The following is a 26,056-nucleotide window of genomic DNA, read 5'->3' on the forward strand; positions in this document are numbered from 1 at the left end:
ACCACATGCTATTTCAAGGGAGAATCCGGACCAACTACAACATGCTAATCTGGTCATCGCGGACGCCTCCAAAGTGCCAAATGCATGCATGGCTGGCAATCCAAGGGCGATGCAACACTGCTGACCAGCTCGCAAAGAACTGGCCTCACACCCCAACATGCACGTTGTGCCAGATGCACCCTGAGACTGCCCTGCACCTCTTTGCTCGATGCTAATTCACCCGATCGCTTTGAATGCTGATCTCACAGAAGCTACAAGTACAAATCCGCCTGCCAAGCGCGGACGAGCCTTCACTTGAAGATTGGTGGTTTAGCTCTGTCCATAGCCTATCCAAAGAGGAAAGACTAAAAATCAACGGTCTTGTCATCTACACCTGGTGGCACGTTTGGAAGGAGAGAAACGCTAGGATCTTCGAGCAACGTGCTTCCGCGATCACTGAGGTCTGCTCACTGATCAACGAGGAGCTCCAGCTATGGCGCACGGCGGGCCTCGTCGGAGCGATGTGGATGCCGCCAGACTAGCTGCGACACCACCGTACTCTAGCTGACCCTAGGCTGTACATACCTAACTACTAGCGGGCTCTAACCTTGTAACCTTGTAACCTGGCCGTCTTGGCCTTTCTCTCTTATTGCAATGAAATCAGCACTAAGGCTGCTTTTCGTCAAAAAAATAACGCCTCAAGGGATGGCGAGCGCCGTGAGCCATCCATCATTGTCGTGAGCTTCAACCCTGGCCGTTTGTTCTCTGAAGAAGGATAACACTTGATCTAAAGACGATGCAGTCTCCGCTCGCAAAAGAAAAAGGCGATGCAGTCTGACACGGCCCAGTTAGCCCACACCTGTGAAGCCGAGCTAGCCCTAAGAAAAAACCTTAGCCCTAGACTTGTGGGTTTGTGTTACATCCGCCCTAAAAGTTGTATGTTTGTGCAATTTCCTCTTAGCAACATGTAGTCAAACGAGGTCACATAGATATGTATTTCATATATACATCTATTGTAGAGTTTTGCCGTATTTGTGGATACTTCAAGTGCATGGGGGTTAGTATTGGCATGATAGGTTTTGACAGTATCCAAGTAGAAGCACGTCTATGGCCCTGTTTGGATCCTAGAGTTAGTGTTAGTTTGAGTTGTTTTGGGCTCAAATAGCTCAAAAGGATCCAAACAGGTGGGGTAGTTTCAGTTAGAATGTGCTTGAACGGGCACAATGATGGGACACATGTGAATGTTGTGGTGGATAAGAGTAAGAGGGCTCCATACTTGAATAGGCACAATGAGACCAGTCAGAATGTGCTTGTTGTTTGTGATTTCGACATGAGATTTACATTTGTGATGTTGAGATGGCCTGGTTCAACACATGAAATGAGAGTTTTCAAAGATGCCATAACTACTCATCATCACAAATTTCCACATCCACCACCAGGTTTGCTACTTGAACTGTCTTGCAACATTTTTTATCCAATTACACTTGTTCATCTAAGTCTCATTGTGTGCCTTTCACAATATGTAGGTAAGTATTATGTGGTTGATGCGGGGCACCCAAACCGGCCGGGCTACCTTTCACCATACAGATGTACAAGGTACCATGTGCAACAATGGCAAAACGGCCCGCCGCCACAAGGTATGAAAGAAACCTTCAACCATGCACATGTCAAAGTTAGGAATGTCGTTGAGTGATCCTTTGGAGTGTTGAAGATGAAATTTAGGATTCTATTGAACATGCCAAAATTTCTGGAGGACAAGCAAAGTAGAATTATTGTTGCTTGTATGGCTCTTCATAATTTCATTCGGGAGAGCAGAATTGCGGATAGGGAATTTGATGCCTGTGATGCGGATAGGGAATTTGATGCCTGTGATGCGGATGCAAATTATAACCCAATGCCTAGTTCTTCTGCATCCGCATGGCCAGAAGACGAACCTCTTGTTGAAGATATCAACATGAATGCCTTCCATAATGAGTTAGCTCATGTCAACAAAATAAAATTTATCATGTTTTGGACTCTTGATTTGTAAAGATCATTTGTTTATGTCAATTGTGAGCGGGAGGAGGCCACATAAGAGCCGGCCGCACCAAATCCGGCAGGAAAGAGGGTCTAAAGAAGCCAAATGATTAAGATGGTGTATTTATTGTCAATCTAACCCTGCCATCTAAACACCTCTTTGGTTAGAGTTAGTTCAGGGTTAGAATCTAACTCTAATAACTTCTAACTGAGTTAGAGTATCCAAACAGGGCCTATACCGGGAATCCGTTTTTTTAGGAATCCATAGATCGATCAGAACAGTTTGGGTAGAGACGATCGACCGAGACCGATAAGGACACCTATTTGGGACCGGTTCGTAGTTGCATATATCGTGTGCTGGTCGTGCCGTATAGATACATACTGGATCAAACTGACATACAAACCAACACCGGAAAAACAGAGTAAAATGAAGCCTCGATAGTCGATCGGGATCATCGATCGCTGATGGATCTAGTGAATTAGCAATTAAACCAGGCCAGCCGGCCGGTGACGGGATCAATGGCGAAAACGACGGTGACGCACGGGGCGGCGCTGGTCCGTGGCACACACCTGATGCGCATCCGCGGTTACAGCAGGCGGGAGGCCATCAGGTCCGCCGACTTCGAGGCCGGCGGCCACATCTGGGCTCTCTCCTGTGGCTTCGACGACAAGCAACTTGTGTCCGTCTCCCTTGAGCTACTCCACACCGACGCCGCCATAGACGTCATCGCCGTGGCCACCCTCAGGATCCAAAACCTGGCGGACCAATGGAGGATCGCCCAGTCGTGGAGCGGCGACGCCATCGTCTTCCTCGCTTGGCCCTCTCTATCGTCCATGGCTACTTGCAGATGCTGGGAGCTACCTCTCCCTGACATGTTCCGTGGCCAGGAGCATCTCTCCGTTGATGGCGAGGACGGTAGTCTCTACGTCTATTGTGAGGTGGAAGTCCTACAGGAGGACACCGACATACCGGCAGATGCAGACCAAACCTTCTGGTGATCGCACCTGAACACGTCACCGTATAACCTCGACGCCGGGGTGATGCATCGTAGCTCATGTCGAAGGAGACCCACCAGAAGCGTGGTATGCAAGACAATCCGGCGGACGCTTTTGTAGACCCGAAATCCCACACGCCTGGAAGGGACCCCGTCAGGATGCTCGGCGGCTATGGGCTGCCCTAGGTCGACCTAATCGCCCTTAGGGCCCCGAGGTTCGTCACCCTACAATGAAGAAGAACGAACGAAGATTGAGGAAGGAGAAGAACAATGGAGAAGATAAAAGTAAAGGTAAAAGATGATAGATTGATTTGTCGATTGTGTGTTGTTCAATCGACCGTCACCCCTTACATATATATGAGGCAGCTGGACTTCTCGTACAAGAAAAGGACTCAAATCGCGTCCAAATCATCAAAAGTTATCCTAACTCGGACTACGTGGGCCAGAACTTCCGGTCTGGCCCGGAACTTCCGGGCTCAAATTATATCAAATAACCCTCTTGCACTGAATCTGCAGGTCGCATACGACTTCAGATCACGATGGTCCCAAAAGCAAAATTGTAGATCTTGCAATGGAGAAAAACTCGTCAGTTCATCACTTTTTCATCCAAGGTCATCTTGAGGTTGAATTCGGGCCCGCAAATCTGCAAGTAATGTTAAAACTCCAGTTTTCGGGGCGCACCGCGTGCAAACTTTCGGTTTATCCCGGAACCTCCCCGGAAATTGCCCAGAACTTCTGGGACAGACTTTTGCAGCACACTGTTTTACCTGTAACTTTTGCATACGAACTCCGATTTACACGTTTTTATATCCAAATCGACCGTTTCGACAAGACAAAGACAACTCGTGTAGAAAGTTTTCTCATATGAGACCATCTTGGGGGCGTAATCAGCCGAATAGTGTTCTGGATATTAAATCTCAGTACTTCGAACATATTTTCGGCCTTAGAGATGAGACCGGATAGCTATGGCCAAAATATCAAAGTTTCTCCTTTTGATGATATAGAACTTTCTCACTTTGAGCACTTTTCCATTTGAGGCCTTCTTAATTATATTTTCGACCATGCCAAAATTTGGTGTCAACACATGCCCCCCAGTTTTCGGCAAAACTTGCGTGCCGAAAAATAACTTGCACAATGCTCTTTCTAAGGATGATGTCAACACTCCATCGACCATTTGTACGTGCTTAGGACGATAAGTATATATGGGCCATTTAGATTAGCAACAAAAGTGAAGCTAATCAAACGTATGATGATTTGGTAATACCCTTTCATGATGTAAGAAATTATATTGCATCCATGAATTAAAATAAGCCCATTGCGGGTAACCAATCATACCTAATGACGAATTCCATGGCATAGGCATCAATGACATAGTTGAAGAAAATGGATAATGTGTGGACCGAAGATTTTGAGACCTTTGGCTTGGTCCTTCATAGTTTTCACTCTTTTCCTTCATAGTTTCAACATTTGCCGCACTTCTTGTAATGTAAGTTTGCACATATTTCTTATTTTGAGTACCTCCTTTGGGAACCCATGCCATGTTTCTCTTTTCAAGTTCTCGTGCACTAAGCTTTTGCAATTTCTTCTTTTGCCAATACGATAAGCCGAGTGGGCACCCCGACTGCGATTTTGTTTGAAGTAATGGCAACTCTTGTTTTACCTTGTGCACTCTCAATTTCTTCCCTTCAGATTTGGCACTTGATTGCCTTGCCTCATTGCCTTTTGTAGCCAATGTCAACACTTTATTTGGCTCTTTTTCATCTGAGATCATATGCCCTTGTATATTGAGATCCGGACCGATCCCTTATGATTGAAACGGTCTTTGACATGTGATTGTTCAAATGTTGATCTTTTTGGAGCTGCATAATGTTTGTGAGATGGTCTAAAATAAGATGAAGAATACGCCCTTGTATCATACCTGTCCCACGATAGATATGAATTTACATGATGATAGGAAGGTATCCATGGCATTGACATTGGCGGCACAAAATAAGGATATGAACAAGTTGCATTAAAATTCTCTTCCTGCCAATATCGATCCTTGGATTTACGCCTATGGGGTGATCTTGATGCCTTTGCATTAGTTGGCCGATAAGCACTATTCTCCTCACTTATCTTCTGATATTTTCAATAGTTGCGTGAAAGTGACTTTCGGCTTTTTAACTTTGTGCGTAAGTTGGCCTTTGCTTCCTTTGGTTGTGCTTGCACCGATCTTTGAATTTTCTTGTTACCCCCCAGCCCTCGGCGTCTCCATTGTAGCTTCCATGGAATTCTCGCTGTCAACATTCTAGGAACGGGGTCCCCAGACTTGCCTGCCTGCGGCCCACGGCGTGGCTCTAAGAAGCGGGCCCGTACAACCCATCTTCTCTAACAAGTATTCAAGACCCTCGCGAGGGGCCAAGCCTCGTGAGGCGGACGACACAAGACCTCCTCAGGAGCGTCCTCACCAGGCTGGTTCGAGAGGGGCGGAGAGTTCAAGGCAAGGCAAACCTCACGAGGTTCCAATGACGTGAGCCATGACGACCAAGGCCAGGCGGGCGCCAGGCGGGCCCAGCGTGCACAATGTCCTTGTTTCCTCTTTGGTGCTAAGGAAGCATGCGCAGGCGCGGAGTACCGAGGCGTCAAGCAAAGATTTTCATATCGGTGCAACGAGACCAAGACCAGTAGACGGCAAGACGGAGGTCACCATGGAGCCCAAGGCGGCGTCACCGCCAGAGCCTTTTGCAGGCGAAGACTGCTTTTGTCAGGATAAACTATACTAGTTGTCCCCTTTCGAATTGGCCGTTGTTGGCTCCCTTCCCGCTCAATATTTGGGGAGAGTACTAGGGCCTCTATAAATAGGACCAAGCCACCACCGTAGCTAAGGAGGGGGGATCGATCCAAACAACCACAAGTTCACCAAGCACAAGAACACCTCTCCTCAGGAGGCTGTTCTTCCCCTTGTACTATTCATCCTCAGCCCAAAAGGCAATCCACCACGACCACACTGGAGTAGGGTATTACACCAGAATGGTGGCCCGAACCGGTATAAATCTTGTGTCCTTTGTGTTGTGAGTTCGTCGAGTTAGCCCTTGAGATCTTAGTGAAGCTAGTGTTGGGGAACATAGTAATTTCAAAAAAATTCCTACGCACACGCAGGATCATGGTGATGCATAGCAACGAGAGGGGATAGTGTGTCTACGTACCCTCGTAGACCGAAAGCGGAAGCGTTAGCACAAGCGGTTGATGTAGTCGTACGTCTTCACGATCTGACTGATCCAAGTACCGAACGCACGGCACCTCCGAGTTCGGCACACGTTCAACTCAATGACGTCCCATGATCTCCGATCCAGCAAAGCTCCACAGGAGAGTTTCGTCAGCACGACGGCGTGGTGACGGTGATGATGATGCTACTGACGCAGGGCTTCGCCTAAGCACCGCTACGATATGATCGAGGTGGATTATGGTGGAGGGGGGCACCGCACACGGCTAAGGGATCAATGATCAATTCTGTCTATGAGGTCCCCCGTATATAAAGGAGCAAGGGGGGGGAGGCGGCCGGCCAGGGAGAGGCGCGCCAAGGGGGAGTCTGATACGTCTACAACGTATCTATAATTTTTGATTGCTCCATGCTATATTATCTATTGTTTTAGACATTATTGGGCTTTATTTTACACTTTTATATTATTTTTGGGACTAACCTATTAACCGGAGGCCCAACCCAGAATTGCTGTTTTTTTCCTGTTTTAGGGTTTCGAAGAAAAGGAATATCAAACGGAGTCCAAACGGAATGAAACCTTCGGAAACGTGATTTACTTATCAGATAAGATCCAGGAGACTTGGACCCTCTGTCAAGAAAGCCACGAGGTGGTCACGAGGGTAGGGGGCGCCCCCCTAGGGCGCACCCTCCTGCCTCGTGGGCCCCTCGAAGCTCCACCGACGTACTTCTTCCTCCTATATATATCCACGTACCCCCAAATGATCGGGGACGGAGCCAAAAACCTAATTCCACCGCCGCAACTTTCTGTATCCACGAGATCGCATCTTGGGGCCTGTTTCGGAGCTCCGCCGGAGGGGGCATTGATCACAGAGGGCTTCTACATGATCATCCAAGCCCCTTCAATGAAGTGTGAGTAGTTTACTTCAGACCTACGGGTCCATAGCTAGTAGCTAGATGGCTTCTTCTCTCTCTTTGGATTTCATTACAATACAATCCCCCTCTCTTGTGGAGATCTATTTGATGTAATCTTCTTTTTGCGGTGTGTTTGTTGAGACCGATGAATTGTGGGTTTATGATCCAGTCTATCTATGAATAATATTTGAATCTTCTCTGAATTCTTTTATGTATGATTGGTTATCTTTGCAAGTCTCTTCGAATTATTAGTTTGGTTTGGCCTACTAGATTGGTTGTTCTTGCCATGGGAGAAGTGCTTAGCTTTGGGTTCAATCTTGCGGTGTCCTTTCCGAGTGACAGAAGGGGCAGCAAGGCACGTATTGTATTATTGCCATCGAGGATAACAAGATGTTTTTTTATCATACTGCATGAAATTATCCCTCTACATCATGTCATCTTGCTTAAGGCGTTACTCTGTTTTTAACTTAATACTCTAGATGCATGCTGGATAGCGGTCGATGAGTGGAGTAATAGTAGTAGATGCAGAATCGTTTCGGTCTACTTGTCTCGGACGTGATGCCTATATACATGATCATACCTAGATATTCTCATAACTATGCTCAATTCTGTCAATTGCTCAACAGTAATTTGTTCACCCACCATAGAATACTTATGCTCTTGAGAGAAGCCACTAGTGAAACCTATGGCCCCTGGGTCTCTTTCTCATCATATCAATCTTCATTACTTTATTATTGTTTTGCTTTTACTTTATTTACTTTGCATCTGTACCAAAAATACCAAAAATATTATTTATCATCTCTATCAGATCTCACTTTCGTAAGTGACCATGAAGGGATTGACAACCCCTAAGAGCGTTGGTTGCGTTGAGCTATTGTTTTTGTGTAGGTACGAGGGACTTTAGCGTAGCCTCCTACTGGATTGATACCTTGGTTCTCAAAAACTGAGGGAAATACTTACGCTACTTTGCTGCATCATCCCTTCCTCTTCGGGAAATCCAACGCAGTGCTCAAGAGGTAGCAAGAAGAATTTCTGGCGCAGTTGCCTGGGAGTCTGCGCAAAAGTCAACATACCAAGTACCCATCACAATCCCTATCTCTCGCATTACATTATTTGCCATTTGCCTCTCGTTTTCCTCTCCCCCCAATTCACCCTTGCCATTTTATTCGCCCTCTCTCTCTATCCTCCCTCTCTATTTGCCTCTTTTGCCCGTTTGCTCTTTGTTTGCTCGTGTGTTGGTTTGCTTGCTTGTCATTATGGCTAGTTCTTTACCTTCTGCCTCTATGTCTAAAATTGGGGATACTATTGTCGATAATAATTTTGATGCTCCTACTAAAGAACCCACTATCTCACATATAAAAAGATTTTGTGTTGGTAGCGGTAATATTATTGGTAAGGGAGTTGTTCAAGATTTCTTTACTTGTGCCGGTGCTTTACCTTCTATGGGTAGTTCTATTCTTCATAGAACTAGTAGTCTTGAGGACGCTATTGCCATGCTTGTAGTTGAACTTGAGCACTTGCATCCTTCTATACAAAGGATTTTCCTAGAATTTTCTAATATTGAGCATTCTTCTATTAAGCGTGCCATTACTATCTTTTTGGCTCATGAGTTTTGATTCATAATTAAAGAGGCCAAAGAAATCTTTGCGCATTATAGGGTGGATGCTTGCCGTCATCCCATAGAGACTATCCTCTTTGATCAAGAAGAAATAATGCGTTTTCAATCTCTAGACTATGTTGCTTTCAATGAAAATCTTAGAAAAAGGGTTCCTACCAATGTTTTAGTTGATAGAATTTATGAACTTAATGATGATTTAGCTATTCGAGATAATGAATTGGGATATTCTCTTGAATATAGGCTCACAAAGTTCTGTCAAAAGAATGCTTATAATGATGAATTGGTTGTGCAATATGAAGGACCAAAGGAGGAACCTATACCTCCCAAGGTTGATCTTGGAGACTTTTGTCCCAACAAATTTAGCCCTTTTGATTACTTTTTCTTGCCTCAAATAAAAGTTGCTACTGAACATAGAGAATATGAAATGAGTTTTAACAATCTATCTTATTATTATGGCAATACCTAGATCTATTCTTCCTTGTTATGCCTAGCTAGGGGCGTTAAACGATAGCGCTTGTTGGGAGGCAATCCAATTTTATTTTTATTCTTTGCTTTTTTCTCCTGTTTAGTAATAAATAAATTATTTAGCCTATGTTTTGGTTGTGTTTTTTGTGTTTAATTAGTGTTTGTGCCAAGTAGAACCGTTGGGAAGACTTGGGGAAAGTCTTGTTGAACTTGCTGTAAAAAAACAGAAACTTTAGCGCTCACGAGAACTGCTGTCATTTTTATTTGGAAAGTGCTATTTGGTTAATTCTTTTTGAAGATGATTAATAGATAAATTCCTCACGTCCAGAAATTTATTTTAGAATTTTTGGGGTTCCAGATCTTGTGCTAGCTACATATTACTACAGACTGTTGTGTTTTTGACAGATTCTATTTTTTGTGTGTTGTTTTCTTATTTTGATGAATCTATGGCTAGTAAAATAGTTTATAATCCATAGGGAAGTTGGAATACAGTAGGTTTAACACCAATATAAATAAATAATGAGTTCATTACAGTACCTTGAAGTGGTCTTTTGTTTTCTTTCGCTAACAGAGCTCACGAGATTTTCTATTTTAAGTTTTGTGTTGTGAAGTTTTCAAGTTTTGGGTAAAGATTTGATGGATTATGGAACAAGAAGTGGCAAGAACCTAAGCTTGGGGATGCCCATGGAACCCCCAAGATAATCTAAGAACACCTAAAAGCCAAAGCTTGGGGATGCCCCGGAAGGCATCCCCTCTTTCGTCTACTTCTATCGGTAACTTTACTTGGAGCTATATTTTTATTCACCACATGATATGTGTTTTGCTTGGAGCGTCTTTTATGATTTGTGTCATTGCTTATTAATTTACCACAATAATCCTTGCTGTACACACACATTTTTAGAGAGCCATACATGATTTGGAATTTGATAGAATACTCTATGTGCTTCACTTATATCTTTTTAGCTTTATAGTTTTGCTCTAGTGCTTCACTTATATCTTTTAGAGCACGGTGGTGCATTTGTTTTATAGAAACTATTGATCTCTCATGATTCACTTAGATTATTTTGAGAGTCTTAATAGCATGGTAATTTGCTTAAAATCCTAATATGCTTGGTATGCAAAATTAATAATAAAACTTTCTTATGAGTGTGTTGAATACTAAGAAAAGTTTTATGCTTGATGATTGTTTTGAGATATGGAGGTAAAAATATCAAAGTCATGCTAGTTGAGTAGTTGTGAAATTTAGAAATACTTGTGTTGAGGTTTGCAAGTCCCGTAGCATGCATGTATGGTAAACGTATGCAACAAATTTGAAACATGAGGTGTTATTTGATTGTCTTCCTTATGAGTGGCGGTCGGGGACGAGCGATGGTCTTTTCCTACCAATCTATCCCCCTAGGAGCATGCGCGTAATGCCGAGGTTTTGATGACTTGTAGATTTTTGCAATAAGTATGTGAGTTCTTTATGACTAATGTTGAGTCCATGGATTATACGCACACTCACCCTTCCATCCTTGCTAGCCTCTTCGGTACCGTGCATTGCCCTTTCTCACATTGAGAGTTGGCGCAAACTTCGCCGGTGCATCCAAACCCCGTGATATGATACGCTCTTTCACACATGAACCTCCTTATATATCTTCCTCAAAACAGCCACCATACCTACCTATTATGGCATTTCCATAGCCATTCTGAGATATATTGCCATGCAACTTTCCATCATTCCGTTCATCATGACACATTCATCATTGTCATATTGCTTAGCATGATCATGTAGTTGACATAGTATTTGTGGCAAAGCCACCGTTCATAATTATTTCATACATGTCACTCTTGGTTCATTGCATATCCCGGTACACCGCCGGAGACATTCACATAGAATCATCTTTGTTCTAGTATCGAGTTGTAATCATTGCGTTGTAAATAAATAGAAGTGTGATGATCATCATTATTAGAGCATTGTCCCAAGTGAGGAATAAATAATAAAAAAAGGCCATAAAAAAAGAGAAGGCCAAAAAAAAGAGAAAGGCCATAAAAAAGAGAAGGCCAAAAAAATGAGAGAAAAAGAGAGAAGGGACAATGTTACTATCCTTTTACCACACTTGTGCTTCAAAGTAGCACCACGATCTTCATAGTAGAGAGTATCTCATGTTATCACTTTCATATACTAGTGGAAAATTTTCATTATAGAACTTGGCTTGTATATTCCAACAATGGGCCTCCTCAAGTGCCCTAGGTCCTCGTGAGGAAGCAAGTTGGATGCACACCCACTAGTTTCTTTTGTTGAGCTTTCATACATTTATAGCTCTAGTGCATCTGTTGCATGGAAATCCCTACTCCTTGCATTAACATCAATCGGTGGGAATCTCCATAGCCCATTGATTAGCCTCGTTGATGTGAGACTTTCTCCTTTTTTGTCTTCTCCACATAACCCCCTCATTATATTCTATTCCACCCATAGTGCTATGTCAATGGCTCGCGCTCATATATTGCGTGAAAGTTTATAGGTTTGAGATTACTAAAGTATGAAACAATTGCTTGGCTTGTCATCGGGGTTGTGCATGATGATAGCATTCTTGTGTGACGAAAATGAAACATGACTAAACCATATGATTTTGTAGGGATGAACTTTCTTTGGCCATGTTATTTTGAGAAGACATAATTGCTTAGTTAGTATGCTTGAAGTATTATCATTTTTATGTCAATATGAACTTTTGTCTTGAATCTTTCGGATCTGAATATTCATAACACAATTAAGAAGAATTAGATTAAAATTATGCCAAGTAGCACTCCACATCAAAAATTCTGTTTTTATCATTTACCTACTCGAGGACGAGCAAGAATTAAGCTTGGGGATGCTTGATACGTCTCCAACGTATCTATAATTTTTGATTGCTCCATGCTATATTATCTACTGTTTTAGACATTATTGGGCTTTATTTTCCACTTTTATATTATTTTTGGGACTAACCTATTAACCGGAGGCCCAGCTCAGAATTGCTGTTTTTTGCCTGTTTTAGGGTTTCGAAGAAAAGGAATATCAAACAGAGTCCAAACGGAATGAAACCTTCAGAAACGTGATTTACTCATCAGATATGATCTAGGAGACTTGGACCCTCCGTCAAGAAAGCCACGAGGTGGTCACGAGGGTAGGGGCACCCCCCTAGGGTGCGCCCCCTGCCTCGTGGGCCCCTCGAAGCTTCACCTACGTACTTCTTCCTCCTATATATATCCACGTACCCCCAAACGATCGGGGACAGAGCCAAAAACCTAATTCCACCACCACAACTTTCTGTATCCACGAGATCCCATCTTGGGGCCTGTTCCGGAGCTCCGCCGGAGGGGGCATCGATCACGGAGGGCTTCTACATCATCATCCAAGCCCCTCCAATGAAGTGTGATTAGTTTACTTCTGACCTACGGGTCCATAGCTAGTAGCTACATGGCTTCTTCTCTCTTTTTCGATCTCAATACAATGTTCTCCCCCTCTCTTGTGGAGATCTATTCGATGTAATCTTATTTTTGCGGTGTGTTTGTTGAGACCGATGAATTGTGAGTTTGTGATCCAGTCTATCTATGAATAATATTTGAATCTTCTCTGAATTCTTTTATGTATGATTGGTTATCTTTGCAAGTCTCTTTGAAGTATCAGTTTGGTTTGGCCTACTAGATTGTTTTTTCTTGCCATGGGAGAAGTGCTTAGCTTTAGGTTCAATCTTGCGGTGTCCTTTCCCAGTGACAGAAGGGGCAGCAAGGCACATATTGTATTGTTTCCATCGAGGATAACAAGATGGGGTTTTTATCATATTGCATGAAATTATCCCTCTACATCATGTCATCTTGCTTAAGGCGTAACTCTGTTTTTAACTTAATACTCTAGATGCATGCTGGATAGCGGTCGATGAGTGGAGTAATACCAGTAGATGCAGAATCGTTTCGGTCTACTTGTCTCGGACGTGATGCCTATATACATGATCATACCTAGATATTCTCATAACTATGCTCAATTATGTCAATTTCTCAATAGTAATTTGTTCACCCACCGTAGAATACTTATGCTCTTGAGAGAAGCCACTAGTGAAACCTATGCCCCCCGGGTCTCTTTCTCATCATATCAATCTCCATTACTTTATTATTGCTTTGCTTTTACTTTATTTACTTTGCATCTCTATACCAGAAATACCAAAAATATTATTTATCATCTCTATCAGATCTCACTTTCGTAAGTGACCGTGAGGGGATTGACAACCCCTAAGCACGTTGGTTGCGTTGAGCTATTGTTTTTGTGTAGGTACGAGGGACTTGAGCGTAGCCTCCTACTAGATTGATACCTTGGTTCTCAAAAATGGAGGGATATACTTACGCTACTTTACTAAATCATCCCTTCCTCTTCGGGGAAATCCAATGCAGTGCTAAGAGGTAGCAGACTCCTACTCCCACTAGGAGTAGGACTCCTCCTATTCCTAGTAGGAGTAGGAGAGGGGGAAGGAAAGGGAGAGGAGGAGAAGGAAAGAGGGGGCCGGCCCCCTTGCCCTAAACCAATTCGGTTTGGGCCTTGGGGGGCGCGCCCCACACTCCCCTTGCTTCCCTCTATTTCCACTAAGGCCCATGTAGGCCCATTAAGCCCCCCCCAGGGGGGGGGGGGTTCTGGTAACCCCCGGTACTCCGATATATGTCCGAAACCTTCCGGAACCTTTTCGGTGTCCGAACATAGTCATCCAATATATCGATCTTTACGTATCGACCATTTTGAGACTCCTCGTCACGTCTGTGATCACATCCAGGACTCCGAACTTCCTTAGGTACATCAAAACACAAAACTCATAATATCGATCGTCACCGAACTTTAAGCGTGCGGACCCTAGGGGTTCGAGAACTATGTAGACATGACCGAGACACGTCTCCGGTCAATAACCAATAGCGGAACCTGGATGCTCATATTGGCTCCCAGATATTCTACGAAGATCTTTATCGGTCAAACCTCATAACAAAATACGTTGTTCCCTTTGTCATCGGTATGTTACTTGCGCGAGATTCGATTGTTGGTATATCAATAACTAGTTCAATCTCGTTACCGGCAAGTCTCTTTACTCGTTCCGTAATACATCATCCCGCAACTAACTCATTAGTTACAATGCTTGCAAGGCTTATAGTGATGTGCATTACCGAGTGGGCCCAGAGATACCTCTCCGACAATCGGAGTGACAAATCCTAATCTCGAAATATGCCAACTCAACAAGTACCTTCAGAGACACCTGTAGAGCACCTTTATAATCACCCAGTTACGTTGTGACGTTTGGTAGCACGCAAAGTGTTCCTCCGATAAACAGGAGTTGCATAATCTCATAGTCATAGGAACATGTATAAGTCATGAAGAATGCAATAGCAACATACTAAATGATCAAGTGCTAAGCTAACGGAATGGGTCAAGTCAATCACATCATCCTCCTAATGATGTGACCCCGTTAATAAAATGACAACTCATGTCTATGGCTAGGAAACATAACCATCTTTGATAAATAAGCTAGTCAAGTAGAGGCATACTAGTGACACTCTGTTTGTCTATGTATTCACACATGTATCATGTTTCCGGTTAATACAATTCTAGCATGAATAATAAACATTTATCATGATATAAGGAAATAAATAATAACTTTATTATCGCCTCTAGGGTATATTTCCTTCAGTCTCCGATTTGCACTAGAGTCAATAATCTAGATTACACAGTAATGATTCTAACACCCATGGAGCCTTGGTGCTGATCATGTTTTGCTCGTGGAAGAGGCTTAGTCAACGGGTCTGCAACATTCAGATCCGTATGTATCTTGCAAATCTCTATGTCTCCCACCTGGACTTGATCCCTGATGGAGTTGAAGCATCTCTTGATGTGCTTGGTTCTCTTGTGAAATCTGGATTCCTTTGCCAAGGCAATTGGACTAGTATTGTCACAAAAGATTTTCATTGGACCCAATGCACTAGGTAGGACACCTAGATCAGATATGAACTCCTTCATCCAGACTCCTTCATTCGCTGCTTCCGAAGTAGCAATGTACTCCGCTTCACATGTAGATCCCGCCACGACGCTTTGTTTAGAATTGCTCAAACTGACAGCTCCACCTTTCAATAGAAACACGTATCCGGTTTGCAATTTAGAATTGTCCGGATCAGTGTCAAAGCTTGCATCAACGTAACCATTTACGATGAGCTCTTTGTCACCTCCATAAACGAGAAACATATCCTTAGTCCTTTTCAGGTATTTCAGGATGTTCTTGACCGCTGTCAAGTGATCCACTCCTGGATTACTTTGGTACCTCCCTACTAAACTAATAGCAATGCAAACATCAGGTCTGGTACACAGCATTGCATACATGATAGAGCCTATGGCTGAAGCATAGGGAACATCTTTCATTTCACTCTATCTTCTGCAGTGGTCGGGCATTGAGTCTTACTCAACTTCACACCTTGTAACACAGGAAGGAACCTTTTCTTTGCTTGATCCATTTTGAACTTCTTCAAAACTTTGTCAAGGTATGTGCTTTGTGAAAGTCCAATTAAGTGTCTTGATCTATCTCTATAGTGAAGGAAATATGCCCTAGAGGCAATAATAAAGTTATTATTTATTTCCTTATATCATGATAAATGTTTATTATTCATGCTAGAATTGTATTAACCGGAAACATAATACATGTGTGAATACATAGACAAACAATATGTCACTAGTATGCCTCTACTTGACTAGCTCGTTGAATCAAAGATGGTTAAGTTTCCTAGCCATAGACATGAGTTGTCATTTGATTAACGGGGTCACGTCATTAGAGAATGATGTGATTGACTTGACCCATTTCGTTAGCATAGCACTTGATCGCTTAGTTTGTTGCTATTGCTTTCTTCATGACTTATACATGTTCCTATGACTATGAGATTATGCAACTCCCGTTTACCGGAGAAACACTTTGTGTGCTACCAAACATCACAACGTAACTGTGTGATTATAAAGGTGCTCTACAGGTGTCTCCGAAGGTACTTGTTGGGTTGGTGTATTTTGAGATTAGGATTTGTCACTCCGATTGTCAGAGAGGTATCTCTGGGCCCACTCGGTAATGCACATCACTATAAGCCTTGCAAGCATTGTAACTAATGAGTTAGTTGCGGGATGATGTGTTACGGAACGAGTAAAGAGACTTGTCGGTAACGAGATTGAACTAGGTATTGAGATACCGACAATCGAATCTCGGGCAAGTAAGATACCGATGACAAAGGGAACAACGTATGTTGTTATGCGGTTTGACCGATAAAGATCTTCGTAGAATATGTAGGAGCCAATATGAGCATCCAGGTTCTGCCATTGGTTATTGACAGGAGACGTGTCTCGGTCATATCTACATAGTTCTCGAACCCGTGGGGTCCGCACGCTTAAATTTCGATGACGGTTATATTATGAGTTTATGTCTTTTGATGTACCGAAGGATTTCGGAGTCCTGGATGAGATCGGGGACATGACAAGGAGTCTCAAAATGGTCGAGATGTAAAGATCGATATATTGGACGACTATATTCGGACATCGGAAAGGTTCCGAGTGATTCGGGTATTTTCGGGAGTACCGGGGAGTTACGGGAATTCGTATTGGGCCTTAATGGGCCATACGGGAAAGGAGAGAAAGGCCTCAAAGGGTGGCCGCACCCCTCCCCATGGGCTGGTCCGAATTGGACTAGGGAGGGGGGGCGCCCCCTTCCCTCCTTCTCCTTTTCCCTTCCCTTTCCTTCCCTCCTACTCCTACTACTTGGAAGGGCTGCTAGTTCTACTAGGAAAGGAGGAATCCTACTCCCGGTGGGAGTAGGACTCCCCTAGGGCGCGCCATAGAGAGGGCCGGCCCTCCCCCTCCTCCACTCCTTTATATACGGGGGCAGGGGGCACCCCAAAGACACAACAATTGATCTCTTGATCTCTTAGCCGTGTGCGGTGCCCCTCTCCACCATAATCCACCTCGGTCATATTGTAGCGGTGCTTAGGCGAAGCCCTGCATCGGTAGAACATCATCATCGTCACCACGCCGTCGTGCAGACGGAACTCTCCCTCAAAGCTCGACTGGATCGGAGTTCGAGGGACGTCATCGAGTTGAACGTGTGCAGGACTCGGAGGTGCCGTGCGTTCGGTACTTGATCGGTCGGATCATGAAGACGTACGGCTACATCAACCGCGTTGTGCTAACGCTTCCGCTTTCGGTCTACGAGGGTACGTGGACAACACTCTCCCCTCTCGTTGCTATGCATCACCATGATCTCGCGTGTGCATAGGATTTTTTTTGAAATTACTACGTTCCCCAACAGTGGCATCCGAGCCAGGTTATATGCGTAGATGTCATATGCACGAGTAGAACACAAGTGAGTTGTGGGCGATATAAGTCATACTACTTACCAGCATGTCATACTTTGGTTCGGCGGTATTGTTGGATGAAGCGGCCCAGACCGACATTACGCGTACGCTTACGCGAGACTGGTTCTACCGACGTGCTTTGCACACAGGTGGCTGGCGGGTGTTAGTTTCTCCAACTTTAGTTGAACCGAGTGTGGCTACGTCCGGTCCTTGCAAAGTTTAAAACAGCACCAACTTGACAAACTATCGTTGTGGTTTTTGATGCGTAGGTAAGAACAGTTCTTGCTCAGCCCGTAGCAGCCACGTAAAACTTGCAACAACAAAGTAGAGGAGGTCTAACTTGTTTTTGCAGGGCATGTTGTGATGTGATATGGTCAAGACATGATGAGACATAAGTTGTTGTATAATATGATCATGTTTTTTTGAAGTTATCGGCAACTGGCAGAAGCCTTATGGTTGTCTCTTTATTGCATAAGATGCAAGCGCCAAATAATTGCTTTACTTTGTCACTATGCGATAGCAATAGTTGCAAGAGCAATAGTTGGCAAGACGACCATGTGACAACACATTGATATAGATCAAGATGATGGAGATCATGGTGTCATACCGGTAACGATGGAGATCATGACGATGCTTTGGAGATAGAGATCAAAGGCACAAGATGATGATGGCCATATCATGTCACATATTTTGATTGCATGTGATGTTTATCTTTTATACATCTTACTTTTCTTAGTTATGACGGTAGCATTATAAGATGATCTCTCACTAAATTTCAAGATAAAAGTGTTCTCCCTGAGTATGCACCGTTGCCAAAGTTCGTCGTGCCCAGACACCACGTGATGATCGGGTGTGATAAGCTCTATGTCCATCTTCAACGGGTGCAAGCTAGTTTTGCACACACATAAATACTCGGGTTAAACTTGACGAGCCTAGCATATGCAGATATGGCCTCGGAACACTGGAGACCGAAAGGTCGAGCGTGAATCATATAGTAGATATGATCAACATAATGATGTTCACCATTGAAAACTACTCCATTTCACGTGATGATCGGTTATGGTTTAGTTGATATGGATCACGTGATCACTTAGATGATTAGAGGGATGTCTATCTAAGTGGGACTTCTTAAAGTAATATGATTAACTGAACTTAAATTTATCATGAACTTAGTCCTGGTAGTATTAGCATATCTATGTTGTAGATCAATAGCTCGCGTTTAGCTCCCCTATTTTATTTTTGATATGTTCCTAGAGAAAACTAAGTTGAAAGATGTTAGTAGCAATGATGCGGATTGGATCCGTGATCTGAGGTTTATCCTCATTGCTGCACAGAAGAATTATGTCCTTGATGCACTGCTAGGTGACAAACCTATTGCAGGAGCAGATGCAGATGTTATGAGCGTTTGGCTAGCTCAATATGATGACTACTTGATAGTTTAGTGCACCATGCTTAAACGTCTTAGAATCGAAACTTCAAAGACATTTTGAACGTCATGGACCATATGAGATGTTCCAGCAGTTGAAGTTAATATTTCAAGTAAATACCTGAGTTGAGAGATATGAGGTCTCCAACAAGTTCTATAGCTAAAAGATGGAGGAGAATAGCTCAAGCAGTGAGCATGTGCTCAGATTGTCTGGGTACTACAATCGCTTGAATCAAGTGGGAGTTAATCTTCCAGATAAAATAGTGATTGACAGAATTCTCTAGTCACAATCACCAAGTTAGTAGAACTTCGTGATGAACTATAATATGCAAGGGATAACGGAAATGATTCCCAAGCTCTTCGTGATGCTGAAATCAACGAAGGTAGAAATCAAGAAAAATATCAAGTGTTGATGGTAGACAAGACCACTAGTTTCAAGAAAAGGGCAAAGGGAAGAAGGGGAACTTCAAGAAGAATGGCAAGCAAGTTGCTGCTCAAGTGCAGAAGCCCAAGTCTGGTCCTAAGCCTGAGACTAAGTGCTTCTACTGCAAAGGGACTGGTCATTGGAAGCGGAACTACCCCAAGTAATTGGCGGATAAGAAGGATGGCAAAGTGAAAATAGGTATATTTGATATACATGTTATTGATGTGTACTTTACTAATGTTTATAGCAACCCCTTAGTATTTGATACTAGTTCAGTTGCTAAGAATAGTAACTCGAAACGGGAGTTGCAAAATGAACAGAGACTAGTTAAGGGTGAAGTGACGATGTGTATTGGAAATGGTTCCAAGATTGATATGATCATCATCGCACACTCCCTATACTTTCAGGATTAGTGTTAAATCTAAAATAAATGTTATTTAGTGTTTGCATTGAGCATGAATATGATTGGATCATGTTTATTGCAATACAGTTATTCCTGCAAGTTAGAAAATAATTGTTGTTCTGTTTACATGAATAAAACCTTCTATGGTCATACACCCAATGAAAATGGTTTGTTGGATCTCGATCATGGTGATACACATTTTTATAATATTGAAGCCAAAAGATGCAAAGTTAATAATGATAGTGCAACTTATTTGTGGCACTGCCGTTTAAGTCATTTTGGTTTAAAGCGCATGAAGAAAATTCATGCTGATGGGCTTTTGGAATCACTTGATTATGAATCAGTTGATGCTTGCGAACCATGCCTCATGGGCAAGATGACTAAGACTCCGTTCTCCGGAACAATGGAGCGAGCAACAGATTTGTTAGAAATCACACATACTGATGTATGTGGTCCGATGAATATTGAGGCTCGTGGCAGGTATCATTATTTTCTGATCTTGAGAGATGATTTGAGTAGATATGAGTATATCTACTTAATGAAACACAAGTCTAAAACATTTGAAAAGTTCAAAGAATTTCAGAGTGAAGTGGAGAATCATCATAACAAAAATAAAAGTTTCTATGATATGATCGCAGAAGTAAAATATTTGATTTACGAGTTTGGCCTTCAGTTAAAACAATGTGAAATATTTTCACTACTCACGCCACCTAGAACACCACAGTGTAATGGTGTGTCCGAACATCGTAACCGTACTTTATTAGATATGGTGCGATCTATGATGTCTCTTACCGATTTACCACTATCGTTTTGGGTTATGCATTAGAGACAGCTACATTCACATTAAATAGGGCACCATCTAAATCCATTGAGAGACACCGTATGAACTATGGTTTGGCAAGAAACCTAAGTTGTCGTTTCTTAAAGTTTGAGGTTGCAATGCTTATGTGAAAAAGTTTCAACCTGATAAGCTCAAACCCAAATCGGAGAAGTGCGTCTTCATAGGATACCCAAAAGAAAATGTTGGGTACACCTTCTATCACAGATCCAAAGGCAAGATATTCGTTGCTGAGAGTGGATCCTTTCTAGAGGAGTTTCTCTCGAAAGAAGTGAGTGGGAGGAAAGTAGAACTTGATGAGGTAACTGTACCTGCTCCCTTATTGGAAAGTAGTTCATCACAGAAATATGTTCTTGTGACTACTACACCAATTAGTGAGGAAGCTACTGATGATGATCATGTAACTTCAGATAAAGTTGCTACCGAACCTCGTAGGTAAACCAGAGTGAGATCCGCACCAGAGTGGTATGGTAATCCTGTTCTGGAGGTCATGTTACTTGAGCATGACGAGCCTACGAACTATGAGGAAGCAATGATGAGCCCAGATTCCGCGAAATGGCTTGAGGCCATGAAATCTGAGATGAGATCCATGTATGAGAACAAAGTATGGACTTTGATTGACTTCCCATTGATCGGCGAGCCATTGAGATTAAATGGATCTTCAAGAGGAAGACGGACGCTGATAGTAGTGTTACTATCTACAAAGCTAGAATTGTCGCAAAAAGATTTTCGACAAGTTCAAGGTGTTGACTACGATGAGAGTTTCTCACTCATATCTATGCTTAAGTCTGTCCGAATCATGTTAGCAATTGCCGCATTTTATGAAATTTGGCAAATGGATAAACAAAACTGCATTCCTTAATGGATTTATTAAAGAAGAGTTGTATATGATGCAACTAGAAGGTTTTGTCAATCCTAAAAGGTGCTAACAAAATATGCAAGCTCCAGTGATCCATCTATGGACTGGTGCAAGCATCTCGGAGTTGGAATATACGCTTTGATAAGTTGATCAAAGCATATAGTTTTATACAGAGTTGCGGTGAAGCCTGTATTTACAAGAAAGTGAGTGGGAGCACTACAACATTTCTGATAAGTATATGTGAACGACATATTGTTGATCGGAGATAATGTAGAATTATTCTGCAAAGCATAAAGGAATGTTTGAAAGGAGTTCTTCAAAGAAAGACCTCGGTGAAGCTGCTTACATATTGAGCATCAAGATCTATAGAGATAGATCAAGACGCTTGATAAGTTTTTCAATGAGTACATACCTTGACAAGATTTTGAAGTAGTTCAAAATGGAACAGTCAAAGAAGGAGTTCTTGCCTGTGTTACAAGCGCTGAAGTTGAGTAAGACTCAAAACCCGACCACGGCAGAAGATAGAGAGAGAATGAAAGTCATTCCCTATGCCTCAGCCATAGGTTCTATAAAATATGCCATGCTGTGTACCAGATCTATTGTATACCATACACTGTTTTTGGCAAGGGAGTACAATAGTGATCTAGGAGTAGATCACTGGACATTGGTCAAAATTATCCTTAGTGGAATAAGGATATGTTTCTCGATTATGGAGGTGACAAAAAGGTTCGTCGTAAAGGGTTACGTCGATGCAAATTTTGACACTGATCCAGATGACTCTAAATCTCAATCTAGATACATATTGAAAGTGGGAGCAATTAGCTAGAGTAGCTCCATGCAGAGCATTGTTGACATAGAAATTTGCAAAATACTTACGGATCTTAATGTGGCAGACCCGTTGACTAAACTTCTCTCACAAGCAAAACATTATCACACCTTAGTACTCTTTGCGTGTTAATCACATAACGATGTGAACTAGATTATTGACTCTAGTAAACCTTTGGGTGTTGGTCACATGAGGATGTGAACTATGGGTGTCAATCACATGGTAATGTGAACTATTGATGTTAAATCACATGGCGATGTGAACTAGATTATTGACTCTAGTGCAAGTGGGAGACTGAAGGAAATATGCCCTAGAGGCAATAATAAAGTTATTATTTATTTCCTTATATCATGATAAACGTTTATTATTCATGCTAGAATTGTATTAACCGGAAACATGATACATGTGTGAATACATAGACAAATAGTATGTCAATAGTATGCCTCTACTTGACTAGCTCGTTGAATCAAAGATGGTTAAGTTTCCTAGCCATAGACATGAGTTGTCATTTGATTAACGGGGTCAACTCATTAGAGAATGATGTGATTGACTTGACCCATTTCGTTAGCATAGCACTTGATCGCTTAGTTTGTTGCTATTGCTTTCTTCATGACTTATACATGTTCCTATGACTATGAGATTATGCAACTCCCGTTTACCGGAGGAACACTTTGTGTGCTACCAAACGTCACAACATAACTGGGTGATTATAAAGGTGCTCTACAGGTGTCTCCGAAGGTACTTGTTGGGTTGGCGTATTTCGAGATTAGGATTTGTCACTCCGATTGTCAGAGAGGTATCTCTGGGCCCACTCGGTAATGCACATCACTATAAGCCTTGCAAGCATTGCAACTAATGAGTTAGTTGCGGGATGATGTGTTACGGAACGAGTAAAGAGACTTGTCGGTAACGAGATTGAACTAGGTATTGAGACACCGACGATCGAATCTCGGGCAAGTAACATACCGATGACAAAGGGAACAACGTATGTTGTTATGCGGTTTGACAGATAAAGATCTTCGTAGAATATGTAGGAGCCAATATGAGCATCCAGGTTCCTCTATTGGTTATTGACAGGAGACGTGTCTCGGTGATGTCTACATAGTTCTCGAACCCGTGGGGTCCGCATGCTTAAAGTTCAATGACGGTTATATTATGAGTTTATGTGTTTTGATGTACCGAAGGAGTTCAGAGTCCCGGATGAGATCGGGGGCATGATAAGGAGTCTCGAAATGGTCGAGACGTAAAGATCGATATATTGGACGACTATATTCAGACATCGGAAAGGTTCCGAGTGATTCGGGTATTTTCGGGAGTACCGGGGAGTTACGGGAATTCGTATTGGGCCTTAATGGGCCATACGGGAAAGGAGAGAAAGGCCTCAAAGGGTGGCCGCACCCCTCCCCATGGGCAGGTCCTAATTGGACTAGGGAGGGGGGCGCCCCCTTCCTTCCTTCTCCTTTTCCCTTCCCTTTCCTTCCCTCCTACTCCTACTACTTGGAAGGGCTGCTAGTTCTACTAGGAAAGGAGGAATCCTACTCCCGGTGGGAGTAGGACTCCCCTAGGGCGCGCCATAGAGAGGGCCGGCCCTCCCCCTCCTCCACTCCTTTATATACAGGGGCAGGGGGCACCCCAAAGACAAAACAATTGATCCCTTGATCTCTTAGCCGTGTGCGGTGCCCCTCTCCACCATAATACACCTCGGTCATATCGTAGCGGTGCTTAGGTGAAGCCCTGTGTCGGTAGAACATCTTCATCGTCACCATGCCGTCATGATGACGGAACTCTCCCTCAAAGCTCGGCTGGATAGGAGTTCGAGGGACGTCATCGAGTTGAACGTGTGCAGGACTCGGAGGTGCCATGCGTTCGGTACTTGATCGGTAGGATCGTGAAGACGTACGACTACATCAACCGCGTTGTGCTAACGCTTCCGCTTTCGGTCTACGAGGGTACGTGGACAACACTCTCCCCTCTCGTTGCTATGCATCACCATGATCTTGCGTGTGCGTAGGATTTTTTTGAAATTACTACGTTCCCCAACATATAGATCTTAATGCCCAATATGTAAGCAGCTTCACCGAGGTTTTCATTGAAAAAGTCTTATTCAAGTATCCTTTTATGCTATCCAGAAATTCTATATCATTTCCAATCTACAATATGTCATCCACATATAATATTCGAAATGCTACAGAGCTCCCACTCACTTTCTTGTAAATACAGGCTTCTCCAAAAGTCTGTATAAAACCATATGCTTTGATCACACTATCAAAACGTTTATTCCAAATCTGAGAGGCTTGCACCAGTCCATAAATAGACCGCTGGAGCTTGCACACTTTGTTAGCACCTTTTGGATCGATAAAACCTTCAGGTTGCATCATATACAACTCTTCTTCCAGAAATCCATTCAGGAATGCAGTGTTTACATCCATTTGCCAAATTTCATAATCATAAAATGCGGCAATAGCTAACATGATTCGGACGGACTTAAGCATCACTACTGGTAAGAAGGTCTCATCGTAGTCAACTCCTTGAACTTGTCGAAAACCTTTCACAACATGTCGAGCTTTGTAGACAGTAACATTACCATCAGCGTCTGTCTTCTTCTTGAAGATCCATTTATTTTCGATGGCCTGCCGATCATCGGGCAAGTCAACCAAAGTCCACACTTTGTTCTCATACATGGATCCCATCTCAGATTTCATGGCCTCAAGCCATTTTGCAGAATCTGGGCTCATCATCGCTTCCTCATAGTTCGTAGGTTCGCCATGGTCAAGTAACATGACCTCCAGAATAGGATTACCGTACCACTCTGGTGCGGATCTTGTTCTGGTTGACCTACGAGGTTCTGTAGTAACTTGATCTGAAGTTTCATGATCATCATCATTGGTTTCCTCACTAATTGGTGTAGGTGTCACAGGAACCGTTTTCTGTGATAAACTACTTTCCAATAAGGGAGCAGGTACAGTTACCTCATCAAGTTCTACTTTCCTCCCACTCACTTCTTTCGAGAGAAACTCCTTCTCTAGAAAGGATCCATTCTTAGCAACAAATGTCTTGCCTTCGGATCTGTGATAGAAGGTGTACCCAACAGTTTCCTTTGGGTATCCTATGAAGACACATTTCTCCGATTTGGGTTCGAGCTTATTAGGTTGAAGCTTTTTCACATAAGCATCGCAGCCCCAAACTTTAAGAAATGACAACTTTCGTTTCTTGCCAAACCATAGTTCATAAGGCGTCGTCTCAATAGATTTTGATGGTGCCCTATTTAACGTGAATGCAGCCGTCTCTAAAGCATAACCCCAAAATGACAGCAGTAAATTAGTAAGAGACATCATAGATCGCACCATATCTAGTAAAGTACGATTATGACGTATTCCAGGTGGCATGAGTTGCGAAACTATTCCACATTGTTTCAAATGTAGACCAAACTCGTAACTCAAATATTCTCCTCCACGATCAGATCGTAGAAACTTTATTTTCTTGTTACGATGATTTTCCACTTCACTCTGAAATTCTTTGAACTTTTCAAATGTTTCAGACTTATGTTTCATTAAGTAGATATACCCATATCTGCTCAAATCATCTGTGAAGGTGAGAAAATAACGATACCTACCGCGAGCCTCAATATTCATTGGAGCACATACATCAGTATGTATGATTTCCAACAAATCTGTTGCTCGCTCCATAGTTCTGGAGAACGACATTTTAGTCATCTTGCCCATAAGG

General features: G+C 42.8%; 1 pseudogene; it reads left to right on the forward strand.

Moving 5' to 3' along the window:
• The first annotated feature begins 2,829 nt into the window (after positions 1-2,829).
• Positions 2,830-26,056, forward strand: part of LOC119358128 — a 76,664-nt pseudogene continuing 53,437 nt past the window's right edge.

Source organism: Triticum dicoccoides, chromosome 2A (genome assembly GCF_002162155.2).
Source record: "Triticum dicoccoides isolate Atlit2015 ecotype Zavitan chromosome 2A, WEW_v2.0, whole genome shotgun sequence".
Classification (NCBI taxonomy): domain Eukaryota; kingdom Viridiplantae; phylum Streptophyta; class Magnoliopsida; order Poales; family Poaceae; genus Triticum; species Triticum dicoccoides.